General features: G+C 47.2%; 1 protein-coding gene and 1 long non-coding RNA gene across 8 annotated transcripts in view; one reads left to right on the forward strand and one right to left on the reverse strand.

The window, feature by feature from the left end:
* The window catches only part of MANBAL (mannosidase beta like), a 35,348-nt gene extending 34,813 nt beyond the window's left edge, over positions 1–535 (reverse strand). Inside the window, exon 1 of one of the 2 annotated variants that reach the window (XM_077169186.1) lies at positions 443–535. The gene's annotated coding sequence lies outside the window, so the exon portion shown is untranslated. Of the gene's footprint in view, positions 1–424 lie in introns of both variants that reach the window. The other variant, XM_077169195.1, reaches the window with a different exon arrangement.
* Positions 443–12,389, forward strand: LOC143691152 (uncharacterized). Of its 6 annotated transcripts, none has more exons than XR_013179372.1 (8): positions 443–573; positions 1,252–1,414; positions 1,508–1,714; positions 1,833–1,943; positions 2,157–2,513; positions 5,064–5,358; positions 11,765–11,895; positions 12,124–12,389. It is a non-coding gene; the product is annotated as an uncharacterized LOC143691152 (long non-coding RNA). The 6 variants fall into 6 exon arrangements; XR_013179381.1 differs by having other exon boundaries at positions 5,096–5,358; XR_013179370.1 differs by lacking the exon at positions 5,064–5,358.
* The last annotated feature ends 225 nt before the right edge of the window (positions 12,390–12,614 follow it).

Below are 12,614 nucleotides of genomic sequence, written 5' to 3' on the forward strand. Positions count from 1 at the left end.
CGACGTGCCCATTTTAGAGAGAAGGAAATTGAGAACCACAGAGCAGATATGATTTGACCACGATCACGGAGAAAGACGGGGGTCACACTCGGGATTCGAACTCAGGCCAAGCGCCTTACGCTCCTGCCGTAAGAGAAAAGATTCCAACAAAGGAATGAGGGGCCCTGGATTCTGACCCAGGCTCGGAATCAAAAAGCAGGGTGCACCAAGAGAGGCCTCCACCTCCCTGGGCCTCAGATTCGCCTCTGCAAGTAACTTGCTAACGAGCACCGTGGGAAGTTAATCACACCGCAGGCAGAGCGACGCCCGGGCCAGCCAAGCGACAACCTCACGGATAGTTCGGTCGCCGCACCGCACTCCACCCACCCAGCTTATCCCCAGCGCGCCTCCAACCCCGCCCCGCCCTGAATCCCGGCCCGCGGACCCGCGCCGCCGCACTCACCACCCGCGCCACCGCGCCGCTCCCCCGGAAGTGGTTCTCGCAACCCCGGAGTCCGGAAGTGACGCATACTTAATACATGCCCGCCCAGCTCCGTCTTCCCCGTGGGGTTTGGTTGCGTCCGGAGGTTTCGGGTTTGTTGCACTTTTGTCCCTTAGTGTGGCTCGGTTTGAGTCGGAGAGGGTTGGGGTAGTGAGAGCAGATCTCCTAGACTCTCCAAGCGCCGTTAATAGCTCAGCCCATTTTGGCAGACTTTTATAGAGGCCTTAATTTTTTGCCAGGCCCTGGGGTAGGAGCCTTTGGTGCAAGGGGAAGACGGACACAAATTCGTACAATTTAGGCACAAGCCAATATTTATAATTCGTTCGAAATTTACGAAGAACCTTTACATTTACGAAGAACCTACTGTATGTCGTGTTGATATAGGTTCTGCAAGGGGACAGGGTCAGGAACAAGCAACGTCATTCATTCCATAGTCATATGGTCAAGAGATACCGAGTACATGACTTGTCCTGGTCACTGAGGGCACATCGTTGAACCTGACAGATGTAGTTTCTGCCCAGGAGTTTACAGTCTAGTGGAGGAACACAGGCTAAAGTGAAGAGTTCCATGATTAAGAATAGGTGGGGCAAGTAGTGGGAGGGAAAAAGACCTAGTTTAGATAGAGTGGTAACCAGCCTCCAAAATGGCCCTGCTCCCACGCTGAGTGGGACTAATCTATGGAAACAGTAGGATATTGTGAGAACAAAGGGGTGTGCCTTCCAATGTTAGCTCATAAAAGACATTGCAACTTCTGCTTTACCTTCTCTTAGATCACTCTCTGGGAAGCCATCTTGTGAGAAACAGCCCCATATAGAGAGGTTCACATGGAGAGAACTGACACCTCCTGCCAACCATTAGCTCCAACTTGCCACCTTTGCCTTTCTTGGGCTCTCTGCCTGGAATGCTCTCTTCTACCAGCACTTCATGAGACAGGTTTGTGGTCGTCAGGGCTCAGCCAAATATCACCTATTAAGAGAAGTTTTTCTCTGATTACCGTTTGTGGCTGATTTTTTTTTTTTTCTAAAGATGGCTACTGAACAGTTTTTCTCTTCCACATACTCTTCCTTGACCAATTAAAATATAATCGTGGCACTTAACTGAGCTGGAAGTCGTCCACCATGTAAGAAGTTGAGTACCCTACTGCCACTGTGCTGTGAGAAGTCTAAGCCACATGGAAAAGTTCAAGGAGTACCAAGGTACCAAACCCAGGAGTGAAGGCATCATATTTGGGAGGTAAATATATGGATAGATATAGAGCAAATATAGTAGAATTCTAAGTGTAAAATCTAGGTGGTGGGAATAGAACATTCTAATTCAACTTCTTTGAATATTTGAAAATTTTTGTTATAAGATTTTGGACAAAAAGAAATCATCTCCAGCTCCAGTCACTTCAGCTGAATACCACATGGAGCACAGAAAAACTGCGCAGCCCAGCCTTTTCCAACTCCTGAACTACAAAAGTGTGAGCTAAATAAATGAGTATTTTAAGCAGCTAAATTTTGGAGTAGAAGTAGCAGAAACTCTAAATAGACCTCCCTTACTTTCTATCACAGTTCTCTGCTGTTTCTTTTATAGTAGTTTTCACAATCTGTAATTATCATGTTTGCTTATTTGTAATCTGTCCCACCCCACTAGAATGTAATCTCCATTTCTTTTTTTCACTCTTCTGTCCCAGCATCTGGCACACTGCCTGTTCCTACAAGTACTTATGTTTGTTAAATGACTGACGGACCAGCTGATGGGGCCCTTCTAAAGAATAATGGGAGAGAAGGTAGAGTTTTGGAGTTGGAGGGAAGCAGGTGTTTGTTGCTTAGGCTCACCAACATCTGAACCCCCATTTCAGGGGAATCTTAAGGGGGTTGGGAGGCAGCCCCACCTCCCACTATGGTAGATGAATGGGGTGGACACTCCCTCTCAGGCTCTGCTGGAGCACGGACATGTGACCTAACCATGACCAGTCAGGGAGACTCCCACCCTAGACTCTGCATCCAGAGGTAGAAATGCCACCTAAAAGAGTCAGCTAGAAATCGTGGTAAGTCCAGAGCCTGGGTTCTTGTTCACAGTAGGTGGTTTCTAGGCAGGATCTTGGGCCTTAAGTGGTTCTGCACTGTTTCCATCAATTCTTCTCTTCCTTAGATTCAACTCCAGTGTGAAAGCATGAACACTTAAGTGGGGCAGACCTTGACAAATCCAGAATGCAGAACCAAAAACGGGGGGCAATGGGGGGCATCTTCTATGTGCCAGAAAGGCAAGGGACACATTTGTGTTGGAGTCAGCAAGGCCCAGACAGCAGTGGGGATTCACTGCATTCTGGGCTCTTTTTCTGGGCCTCCAGGAACGTTAGAGCTGATAACCAACTGTGGTTGTTTAAAGCCTGTTCTCTTCTTGCTTTCTACAAGGTGAGAACTCAGGGCTGGATTCCACATCCAGATATCTGTAAATACACAGTACCCAGGTCCTATTCCTGTGTTCCAGGATTTTCTAGCAGGTCTGTTCCAAAGGAGGAAAGGGTCGTATTTCAATGCTGATTTCATTAGTGAGAACCTCAAACAAAATTTCCAGATTTTCCTACCCTTCCCAGGAAGATCCAATGCCCTGATCTATTCTTTTGAACCAAAAGAGTGCTGGACATTTGTCAGGTAAGCACCAGAGACAAGTTTGGGCTCTAGTGGAGGGAGACAGACACATATACAATAGGATTTTCGAGTCCTGTGTGAGAAGTATGTGCAGAGTGATGTAGGAACCCAAGAGAACCATCATACTTTGCCTGTGGAGCTCAAGGAAGGCTTCGGAGCATAGGTGACATTCAATCTCCAGAAGGAGAGTACAGCAGAAGGAGAGTAAAGCCAGAGGCCACAGCTCCCGCTGCCAGTGAGGAGGAAGACCAGGACTTCAGTTCTCTGAAATCCGTCAATCATGCAAGCAACACAAACTTCACATTCATCCACAATCTACATCATATTCATTCTCTTCACGTTTATTTTTTATTATTTACTAAGTGCCACATTAAACCCGGCTCTGACAGCACAGTTGGCTCCCTTGGTTAAATCCACACACACAATCGTCTTTGGTGGGGATTACTTCACTTGTCCCATGAAGGCACTTTTCCAGTTGAATAATAATAGTGGGCCTTTAATTGTCTTCCCCTTGAGGGCTTTAAGCAAGGACAGCTTTCTCAGAGGAAGACAGATACTAGGTGTTGTCATCTACATTTTGCAGTTGGATGAACTCAGTAGGGAGAGTTGGTCCCAGCCGCATAAACTGGAATTTTACTCCTCCTAAAGGGCCCAGCTCAAATTACCTCTCTGAAGTTTTTCCGTCAGAATTTCCAAGCAGCATATCATGCTGAAATGACCTCTGGCCTAAGAAAAATGGTTGAGCCTTCACTGCACAGAGGACCCTGCAATGGATACTTGCCCTGCATTCACTCACTTGATTCTCCCAGCAACCCCCATAAGAGTGTTTCCATTTCACAGCTAAAGAAACTGAGGCAGAGAGAAGTTGAGTGATGGGCCCAGGGTTACACAGATGATAAGTGTTAGAGCCAGGATCCAAACCCAGGTCTGTCTGGCTCCTAATCCCATTGTCTTAACTGCACACCATCCTGGGTATTAATCCATTCATTTATTCAACAGATATTTGTTAAGCCTATTGTGCTGGTCTGAATCTGTGGTGGACCCCAGAAAAGCCATGCCCTTTGATCCTCATTCAGTATTGCTGGGTGGGAGCACTTTGATTGTTTCCATGAAGATGTGACCCACCCAATTGTGGGTGGTAACTTTTGATTAGATGATTTCCATGGAGGTGTGTCTCCACCCACTGAAGGTGGAGTTGCTTGCTGGAATCCTTTAAAAGAGGAAACAGATTCAGAGAGAGAGAACAGAGAATGCTGCAGCACCACGAAGCAGCGAGTCCACAAGCCAGTGAACTTTGGCGGTGAAGAGGGAAAATGCCTCCCAGGGAGCTTCATGAAACAGGAAGCCAGGAAAAGAAGCTAGCAGATGATGCCGTGTTCGCCATATGCCCTTCCAGATGAGAGAGAAACCTTGACTGTGTTCACCATGTGCCTTTCCAGATGAGAGAGAAACTCTGACTGTGTTCGCCATGTACCTTTCCACTTGAGAGAGAAATCCTGACCTTCATTGGCCTTCTTGAACCAAAGTATCTTTCCCTGGATGCCTTAGATTGGACATTTCTATAGACTTATTTTAATTGGGACATTTTCTCAGCCTTAGAACTGTAAACTAGCAACTCATTAAATTCCCCCTTTTAAAAGCCATTTTGTTTCTGGTATATTGCATTCCAGCAGCTAGCAAACTCGAACACCTACTGTATTTCCAGAGCTCACTAGGAATAACAGCACTTGCTAGGAATGCAATAGTGAGGCAAACACAGTTCCTGCCCTAACAAAGCTTATTGTCTAGTGGGGAAAACAGAATTAAAATATTTCCACAGTGATTATTTAATTACATAGCAGGCACCAGTCAATGTTAGCAGAATTTAATGAAATAGTAAGGCAAGAAACCAAATCAGGTCTCTGGATGGCTCTGTTTTTTGTTTTTTGTTTTTTTCTATAATTCAGGGGTCAGAGAACTCTCTTCATCTATTCTGCAGCTAAACAGTGCCTGAGGATGCCAACATTTGCTTTGGGAATTTCTAGAAGTCACTTTCCTTTCTGAATCACTGCTTTCATAGATGTAAAAAGGGGATGGAAACAACAAAGACCAGAAGTAACTTGAATATCCATCAACATGGGACTGCTTAAATGGTACATCCACACCTTGGAATATGGGGCTATTAAAAAAGCCTGAGACAGCTTTGAATGCTGGAGAAGGATCTCCAAGACATACTGAGTGAAAAAAGCAAGATACAGAGCAGTAAGTATGTAATGCTGCATTTGCATAAATTAGAAAGAGGGAAAGAAGTAAAGGAACATGCTTATATAAACATAGTCTGTCTCAGCAATGATGCACAAGAAACAAGTAATGGGGTTCCCCACCCCTCACCCCCACCCCCAGGAAGGGGACCTGGACGCTGGGGACCGTAAAGGAGAGTTACTCTTAATATGAGTTATTTTGTACCTTGTGGATTTTGTACCCTGTGCATGTACTCTCTCAAAAGACAATTAATCAGCATTTTGATGAGAAAACAAATGCAGTCAAATATCCCTGCCTACGTCCACCCACTTCCTGGGGTTATTGCTAGTTTCAGAGGAGAGGTCAGATTCGGCAGCCCCATGGAAAATAAGAGCTATTAATACATGCTGCTCCTATGAGATGGAGGAGGAAGAGAGGAAAAGAGAAGAAAGGAGGAGGAAAAGAAAAGAGAGACTGAGAGCATAGGCCGAATGACCAGCAGAGTGAAAAAACAACTGCCACTGAGACCCCGAGGCAGTTGAGCTACCTGCTTATCTCTAGCCAGCTCCAGGTTTCCATGGTAATGCAATAAGCTGTAATAGGCTTACTGATGATTCTGAAAACATTTATCAACAGAAAAATCAGCAAGCTGCAGCTGGGCAATAAGGAGCTGAGATGGTGCAGGTGAAAGGAGGCATCAGGGGGACCTTCCCAGCCTTGAGCTCCCACCTTGAAAACTGGTGGGCTCGGCCTACAGCAGTAATCTCAAACCTGAGCACACAGCAGAATCACCTGGAGAGTTGGTGAAAACACATTGCCCAGCTGCATCCCCACCATTTCCAACCGTAGGTCGTAGGTCTGGGGTGGGGCCTGAGAATCTGCATTTCAAACAAGTTCCCAAGTGAGGCTGATGCTGCTGGTCTGGGACCCCTTTTGGAGAACCACTGGCCTAGATGATCTCTAAAGGCTTCTCTAGCTCTGGATTCTATGAGCTGTGGGCTCCAGCCTCCACGAGCCCCAGGCACAGCCATTCCTTCCATCAGCCTCTTCTGTTAAATAAGTACCTACAGGGAGGGCCACGGTGGCTCAGCAGGTAAGAGTGCTTGCCTGCCATGCCCGAGGACCCAGGTTCGATTCCCGGTGCCTGCCCATGTAAAAAAAATAATAATAATAAGTACCTACATCATCCTGACAGCGCACACAACGTGGGTTGTAAGGCAGAAGGTGCACCTGGTAGGGCAGGAGTTTAAAGGGCAGTTTCCAAAGCAGAGGCCAGTGCCTCCTATGAGTAATTGCATGTGAAGATTGGCTGGTAGTCAGGCTGCCTTTGCCAGAACTCTCTCGTGGGGCCAATTAACAGGGCATGATGGCCAACAGGTGCCACTAGGCAGAGGCTAGGCGACTGCCAGTCAAGAGTGTGCTGAGCAAGGGGCCAGAGCTGGCTGCCAAGGATCTGAAAAGGACAGAAGCCAAATATCCCGTCACTATAATTTACAACAGTGGAAACCTGATTCCCCACAGAAATGGTGAAAAGGCAGACAAGTTCAAACACCATCACCCATCCAACACACACAGCGTGCTGAGGAGGAAGGCGGGTGCTGGGGTAGGATGCGATCTTAAGAATAAGTCCTTCAGAATTCAGGATTTCTTGTACAAGTATTTATAGAGCAGCAGCTATCTGCTAGGAAATGCCAGAGGATGGGCAGTGAGCATAACACGGCCCCCACCCTCACTGAGCCTATGTTCACAGAAAAGGAGAGAGACGTCCAAACAATCACACAAATTAATTGTGCAGTGGTTATATAAGTGAATTATCTTGTACTTAGGAAATAATGTTTAAATATTTAGGGGCATAAGAGCAAGAAGCCTGCACCTTATTCTTAAATGGTTCAGAAAAATATATATATAATATGTAATATGTATTATACATAGGATTGCATATAATCTATAATATATACTATCTATGTATGTATCTGTAGAAAGAGACAGGGAATGATAATGTAAACGCCAAAAAATGTTAACGGTTGTTCAATCTGGGTGCAGAGTATTGGGAGTTCTTTGTATTATTCTTGCAACTTTTCTGAAAGTTTGAAGCTATTTGAAAATTAGAAATTAAAAATGAACCACACAAAAACAAGAAAAATTGTAACAGTCATGAGGAACTCATTTTAAAAAGTACTGATGGTGTAAGGATTTCAGATAAGTGGTTTGTCTTAGATAGGGAGGTCAAGCGAGGAAAGCTTCCTGGAGGCAGCATTTTTGAGCTGAGTTCTGAGCCTAAGTTGAACAGGGTGAGAGAGTTGCCTTCCAGGCAGCACACAGCTGCAGCAAGGTCCCTGTGATGGGAAGGAGCCGAGCACATTGGAGGAACTGAAAAAGAAATCAGAGCAGTCTGCAGCTGAGAGCAGCCGGGTCCTTCAGCACATCCTCCTTCCTGTGTGACAATGATGAGCCTGCTCAGAGGGCAGGGTTTTGGAAAGGGCTTCTCTTCTGGCCCAGGGTCTGTTTTATTTCTCCCCTACCCTTGCTGATTCACATTCCTTGTGTGTGTCTCTCTGCCTGTCCCCCAGCCTCAGTTCTTAAGACTTTGCTCAAATGCAGCTCCCCAGGCCAAGGCCCCCAAATCTCAGCAGGATGTGGCAATGTGATCTGAAAGCTTCTCACAGCCCGTTCCCTTTCCCTCCATCTCATGGTCATCAACCCCTTTACCTGCCATAAAATAAAATTAAAAATCAGCTGTCATGTAAATGTATTTCTATAGTTTGCTTCCCAGGCCTTGGCCAGCCGTCTCTGTGCAGCTTCCATCTGCCTCCATCCAGTGTTGGAGGGAGAGCTCCCATGGAGTGGCCTTTTGCATTTCCTCCAGGGGGTCAGCCAAGTGCAACCCTGGGTAATTTGAAGGCACGAACCTGCATGATAAATGTGTAGCATCTCCATGGCATTCTTCATCTAGGTTATCCATGCATTTGGCAGACACGGTGTAACATCAAACCAAACCCTGGTAACACTTTCTAAACCACAGGAAGCGAGAGCCAGTTTATTAAGTGTTCATTGAGTCAGAGAACTCAGAACTTAAAGGAACTTTGAGCTCCAGTGGTCTAACACCCTCATTTTGCAGATCACCTCAGAGAGGTGAAGTAACTTGTCCAAGGTCACAGAGGAAGTTCATAGAAGAGCTGGCTCTAGAAGCCAGGTTTCCTGGTGGCCTGTGGAAGGGCAGTGTCTACACTGACCAGTTAATAAGCAATATATAAGACCTCCCAGGAAGCTTGCATTCTGAATAGCAACAGTGTACCGGTCCCTCATCTATGAAATTAGCCGTCTGGAGAGCCTTGGGGTGGTGGTTGAAAGAGCTCCATGAATCTGTTTTGTTTAGAAACCACTCGTTTTGTTATTTTTATCCCTTTGGTTTCACTTTAGACCTGGTTCCTATTTTCACATTTATGACTAAAAGCCCTTGGGTGAGGGAAAGCGAAGTTGGGAAGGAGATTCTTTCTTTTTTGTACTCTGCAAACCTTTCTAGACTTTTTTTTTAAATTCAGATAGCATTTCCTTTTCTTAAGCTTTTCAAATCTCCTGCATTTCCAGTCCCCGTTCCGTTAGCTGTAATTATCTTGGGAAAATTGTAATTCCTTAATAGGCTCACTTAATAGGAAGTATCGTTAATTTTTTTTTAAGTTGTGATAATGGTATATGGCAGTGTTAAAGAAAGAGCCTTTATCATTTTGAGATACATGCACAAGTATTTCTGGAGGAAGTGATATGAAATCTGGGATTTGCTTCAAAATACCCTAGTGGGGGAGGTAAAGAAAATAAGCTCACTTAATACGCAGGTCTCCACTGCCTTCCTCTTGTGGGTTTTTTTGCTCCATTTTCCACCCCCACTTTCCAACCCCCAATCTATGAATCTGTTCAAGTTAAAAATCTCAGATCCACCCTGATGAGTGGGGACTGTGCACAGTCCCAGTCTGAGTCCCAGTTTCCCCATCTGCAAAGTAGAGATACTAAATTGACACCAAACAGCCTGTTTTTCTAATTGCTGCTTCTTTCCCCTTTTCTAATTCTGCCTCCACCTGCCCTGAAGATTGGTATGCTCTCCAAGATTCCACCCACGCCCCTTTGGATCCTCAAAGCAAGGCTTCTTCCCGTGGCTTCCACCACCTTCCCGGGGGCAGGTTCTGGTTCAGATCCACGTTCCAGACCTGGATCCAACTGCCTGTTGCCACATCCTCTCAGAGCTCTCCCAAGGCCCCCGGACCCGTGCTCCTAGGCCCCTTGGCCCCTAGCTGGACCCATTGACTCATTCTCAACCTACACGGCCTCCCTTCATCTCCCTCATTAGTCCATTCCCTGCCCGAGGTCCCACCGTCCAGAGTTCTCTCGAATCCACTCCCAGGCGCCCCCTCCACCTCCGAATCAGGATAGCATAAAAGCTTCCTAAGTGGACTCTCTCCCTCCAGCCACTCTCCTCTCTTGTCCTCCTTCCAGGCTTCTGGCAAAACTCTTCTAAAACTGTCACTCCCAGGCCTGAACACCTCCCATGGACTCGCCACTGACCATGGCCTAAAGAGAAAAGGCCTAAATTCCTTAGCATGGCATTTGACACCCTACACAGCTTGGCCTTAACATATTCACAATCATCTGTACCTCCCGCTAATAAAGCCCTAGGCCTGGGTTTTTCACTCTGTGGTCCCTCATATATGCATCAGAATCACTTGGTTAAAAATGAAGATTCCAGGGCCCTACCCAAGACATGTGAACCTGGTGGGCCAGGCCCAGTGCCCACGGGAGCCTGAGGAACTGCCATACGAGTTATCTATCGCTCGTCACGCCTCTAGGCCTTTGCTCATGCTGTGACTCTTCTTGGCTGCCTGGCTAATTTTCCCCCTTTCTCCAAGTCTCAGCTGAAATGTCACCTCCTCTGCAAAGCCTTTACTGCTCCCTGGCAGAGCAAATCCCCACCCACTCTGCTCCTATAGCACTTGGCACACATCTCTATTGTAGGCTGTGCATATGACACTGTATGTAATTATCTGGTTGCCTGCCTGCCTGCCGTCCAAGCCAGAATGAAATCTCCGCAGAAGCAAGTCCACGGAATGCTCGGCGCCACCAGCACAGTGCCTGTCACATGGTGGCCGCTTGATAAATATCAATTAATTAGTGTTGCGTCTCACTCTTTCTTGACTCCTAGAGACCAAATACAGTACTTGGTACCCTACAGGTGTTATTACTTCAATGTCTGGAACATGGATTATCAAAGGATGTATGAAAGCATGAATGAGTTATGAAATATGCAAAAATTAATCATCCGTTCTCATTGATTAGTATTCTGCAATAGTTCCATGTGCCTGGGGCCATATCTAACATGAAGGATGTGACTCGGGTCAGAGGTCAAACCTGAGTCTGCGGCTTTTGGTTCTGGGTTCACTGGTAAAATCACTAGTCCAAGGTCCTCATGATAATCAGAGATTTCATTGTCACCATGACTGCCTCCAAAAGGGCGGCACAACCTTCCATCATAGCTTCTCTGTCATCAGCCATGGTAGAGCCTCACTTGTCACATTTGTCACGCCACCTCATGGGATCCACAGAGGCCCTATGATACTTCGATGAAATCTGATCTTTGTTGTTAGGAGTTGGCTGAGGCTGGGCCTGGATCCTAGAGGCAGTGGGTAGCATGGCTCCAAGGCAGCAGAGCTTGTCTGGAGGGAAACAAGCACAGCCCCTACCCCTGGCTTCCCCATATTGGACATTTTGGACAAGTAACCCAGTATCTCTGAGACTCAGCTTCTTCTACCATAAAATACAAATTTGTGTTCCTAAACCTCAAGATCACTGAATGAAATCATGTATGTTATATGACTGGCATATATTAAGCACTTGAGATTTTATGGTACTGCTGTGATTCAAGACAACTAGGTTACTTTAAGTGATTGGGGGTGGGGGGTGGCTGGGGTGACAGGCGTTGGGTAGGAAGCCAGGTCCCAGCCTCAGGGCTTAGAGGAGTGCTCCAGCTCTAACAGTGCCCAGCCACCAGGGTATGGGAAGCTGGGTGGGAGGGGACATGGAGGCTGAAGAACATTCCACTCTGTGGCCTGCCTCGTGTGCAGGGACCAAATAACAGATGGTGGTGGGAGGGGAGGGGTGGAGGAAAGATGATGCAATCAGACTGGGAGCTTAGGGCCCCAGAGGGAAAACCCAGTGACTCCTGCTTTCCTCTGGGGGAGGGCTTTTTGGCCCTGACCCAGGTTTGCCAGTCAGGGTTGAGTTCCCTTGACTGCACTGCAAACACAGAGGGGAAGTGATGGCCTAACCCAGCCCCTGCCAATGGGTGCCCATCTCAGATTGAAAACTGGATTCCCAGGCGGACATTGGGGATTGCCCATAGACGTTCAAATAATGGGAACTTCTCTTGCTGTGTCTGCAGGTCCTGTTGGCACTTAAGATTCTTGAACTTGGAGACTCTGAGTGGGAAGGACCCTCCCAGCAGATGCCTACCTGCTCCTGGCCAGGCCATGTGCCAGCCTTTGGTACAGCAGTCGCTCTTGCTCTTCCCTGGTGAGCCAGACTGGAGGGGGGGCCCCCATATGCTGCGCTTTCCCATTTGATCTTTCTTCTGGGGAACCTGGGCAGAGATTAGGTTTGGGGATCACACGGCCACCCCTAACTGGAAACATAACTGAGAATGCGGGGCAGGAACTGGGCAGAAAAGGATGGGAGGGCTTGTGTGCCAAGGAGGGTGTGGCCTGATGGACATAATCGACCGGGGCCCCTTTATGCTCCCAGGATTTCATAGCCAACAGACCCCAGCATCTGAGACCTCTGCAGTGGTCCTGCAGCCTGACATCGCCAAGGACTGGGGAACAGCGACATCTTCTGGCTGCCTGCTGCCATGGCCATCCTCCCTGCTCAGACCCACAGGCTGTTCAGAGACCTGCTATGTACCCAGTGCCTTTAAAATCTTGGAACAAAGAGGTTTTAGCCTCTGATTCAGTAGGACTGGGCTGGAGCCCAAGATTCTGCATTTCTATTAAACCTTCAGACGATGCTGATGCTGAAGTGGTCTGTGAACTACACTTTGAGTAGAAAGCTCTAGTGTTGTCAGAGATTAAGGGTTTGGTCCCAGGCATCGTGGGAGTCTCAGGAAAGACTTCCACATGTGAAATCAACCACCAGGCAAAGTCAGAGAGGGAGGGGCAGGCCGTGAGAATGCTTCTTGGTGAGGTGAGATCCAATGGGATCTCTGAGGGATGGACAGATCTTTATAGGGAGGGGAC

This window comes from Tamandua tetradactyla, chromosome 1 (genome assembly GCF_023851605.1).
Source record: "Tamandua tetradactyla isolate mTamTet1 chromosome 1, mTamTet1.pri, whole genome shotgun sequence".
NCBI lineage: Eukaryota > Metazoa > Chordata > Mammalia > Pilosa > Myrmecophagidae > Tamandua > Tamandua tetradactyla.